We start from the raw sequence: 2,931 nt of genomic DNA, 5'->3' as shown, positions 1-2,931 counted from the left end.
CTGGTCTTGAACTCCTGGCCTCAAGTAATCCTCCTACTTCAGCCTCCCAAAGTGCTGAGATAAGTCATAAGCCACCTTGCCCAGCTTCTTTGTACTATTTTTAATCATATTATAAATGCATATTCTAAATATTCCATAGAAACAAACTGTATTTCAAAACACCAAACTGAAGCATTCAAATAGAAGTGGAGTTTTTATCGTTTATCTCCTGAAGATCAAGTGGAACCTGGTCTCAGCGACTTTCCCCACCTACCATTGTCTAAGCATGTTCTTTCCACCAAGTGTTTCTGAGTCCTCAGAAGAGTTTGGCCCCATTGTTTCTATATTTTCCTCTAGCCATTATATTGTTCGTAGACCCGAAACCTTAGTTAGAAGACTGTTGTGCAAAAGAAGTGAAGGTTCTCGATCTCACCAGCCATACACTCCCTTTCTTCCCATTCTTCTCTCATGTATATGGAACCTCTAGAACGTCTCTAGTCCAGGCTTGAAAACCAATTATTCTGTCCAATCTCACAATTTTATAGAAGAGAAAATGACACCCAAAGAAGAAAAATATGGCCAAGATCAGATGCCTGTTGACATAAGACTTGCTTGGAATAATAAATTATTAATTAACTAGGCAGCAGTAAAGCTAAAACTCACAACCAAATCTCCCACTTCCAGTTTATTCCTCCTTGTTGGCTGGCTTAGCTTAGTTGTCCATAGTAAAGCAGTGATTAAGAGTGTAGGTACAAGAATCAGATCTCTTAGTGTTACAATACGGCTCTACCATTTATCAGTAGTGCGATTTGATCAAATTTCTCAACCTGTCAATGCCTCAATGAGATAAAAGAAGATACTGATGATCTCCACCTCATAGAATTTTCATAAATATTAAATAAGACAATCCTTGTAAAGCATTTAAAATAAATCCTGGTCTTCAGTACAGTTTCAATAAATATTGGTTATTAATATTATTACTGAAGACAGATGACCTAAAGTATTAGTTTATAATAACTACTAACTTTATTCAGATTGGATTTAAGAATCACTTCATGATCACATGCTAAAGGCAAACACAGTCAAACTACCATCCATTTTGCCTATCATAAAAAGAGAAGATCACTTTCCATACTAAAGGTTGCTGCTATTCCTCAAATTTGCCACCAGATGACGGCAGTTGATAAGAGGAAAGACAGTTCAGGCGCAAGTTGACTAGTACTTCCTCTGTTTGAAAATCAGTAAGAACATTCTTTGACTGGACTCGGTGGCTCAGCTTGTAATCTCAGCACTTCGGGAGGCGGAGATGAATGGATTGCCTGAGTCCGTGAGTTCGAGACCCACCCGGGCAATTTGGCAGACCTCATCTCTACAATAAACCAAAAATTAGCCGGATGTGGTAGTGCCTGTAGTCCCGGCTACCTGGAAGGCTGAGACAGAAGGATCGCCAGAGCCCAGCAGGTCGAGGCTGCCATGGCCAGGAGCGTGCCACTGCACTCCAGTCTGGGCAACAGAGTGAGACTCCGACTCAAAAAGAACATTTTTTTAACAACTTTTATTAAGCACAAACCTTTGTAAAGCCCTCTTAAAGAGCTAGACAATTGCTTTCCCTCTCTAGAACTTTGTAGAGAAGGGGACAGTAATATCTTTTCCTTACTCATTACAAGGGTCATGGCTGACATCCCTATGACAAAAGACACATTAACAAAATAAAACAGCTTTGCAGACGCTGCCACCTTGAGCTTGACCATCAACCATGGTCAACCCCATCGTGTTCTTCGACATCGCCATCCATGGCGAGCCCTTGGGCCATGTCTCCTTCGAGCTGTTTGCAAAGTTCCAAAGACAACAGAAAACGTTCGTGCTCTGAGCGCTAGAGAGAAAGGATTCGGTTATAAAGATTCCTGCTTTCACAGAATTATTCCAGGGTTTATGTGCCAGGGTGGTGACTTTACACACCATAATGGCACTGGTGGCAAGTCCATCTGTGGGAAGAAATTTGGTGATGAGAACTTCATCTTGAAGCATACAAGTACTGGCATCTTGTCCATGGCAAGTGCTGGACCTAACACAAATGGTTCCCAGTTTTTCATCTGCACTACTAAGACTGAAAGGTTGGATGGCAAGCATGTGGTTTTTGGCAAGGTGAAAGAGGGCATGAATGTTGTGCAAGCCATGGAAGGCTTTGGGTCCAAAAATGGCAAGACCAGCAAGAAGATCACCATTGCTGACTTTGGACAACTCTAATGAATTTGACTTGTTTTATCTTAAACTACTAGATCATTCCTTCTGTAGCTCAGGAGAGCACCCCCTATATCCCATTTGCTCTCAGTATCCCTGTAATCTTTATGCTCTCGCTACAATTCTTTGGGCTCCATATTGTCCTTATTCCCTTCCACGTCTAGTTGTCTTGCAGAGAAATAAAAACTAAATAACAACAAAAAAAGAAAACATAACAAATCTATTTAGCAAAGTTTACACAACACAGAGCCTTCAGAAATGAAGACCCAAAGACCCAGGTAAAACCGTGTATGTTTATGCTAAGTCTGATGGGGGGGGGGAAATGGATAGTTGAAGAGAAATATGATTGGATAGTAAAAGGTAGTCTATAATAGTGATAAACTGGGAGGATTTCAACAAGGTCTGTTTGTTCAGATTGTTTTCTGTGTCTCTGTAAGACATCCTCCATCCCCTCACCCTCCCAACCCCAACACTCCCCCCACCAAACCCCAGGTATGGGTAGGACACTTGTCATATAAGGATCTTGAAGGGAAAAAGGAGGAGATCAGAGATCTTGCTAGGTTTTATGACTTGCCTTAGGGAAGAGAAGTTCTAGTTTCTATGATTCGTATGGGGAAGAAAAGGAAGAGGGACAAGGTCAGAGAGACCTTACTTCTGAGCCCTCTTAATCTCCTTTAGTTCAAAGTACTCAGCAGGCCAAGGCATCACACT

General features: G+C 41.4%; 1 pseudogene; it reads left to right on the top strand.

The window, feature by feature from the left end:
• Positions 1 to 1,735: 1,735 nt before the first annotated feature.
• Positions 1,736 to 2,226, top strand: LOC110595146 (annotated as a pseudogene).
• The last annotated feature ends 705 nt before the right edge of the window (positions 2,227 to 2,931 follow it).

The sequence above is a fragment of the Carlito syrichta genome, unplaced genomic scaffold (genome assembly GCF_000164805.1).
Source record: "Carlito syrichta isolate Samal-C Ts95f unplaced genomic scaffold, Tarsius_syrichta-2.0.1 Scaffold282660, whole genome shotgun sequence".
In the NCBI taxonomy this organism is placed as follows: Eukaryota; Metazoa; Chordata; class Mammalia; order Primates; family Tarsiidae; genus Carlito; species Carlito syrichta.
This window is presented reverse-complemented; position numbering and strand designations above follow the sequence as displayed.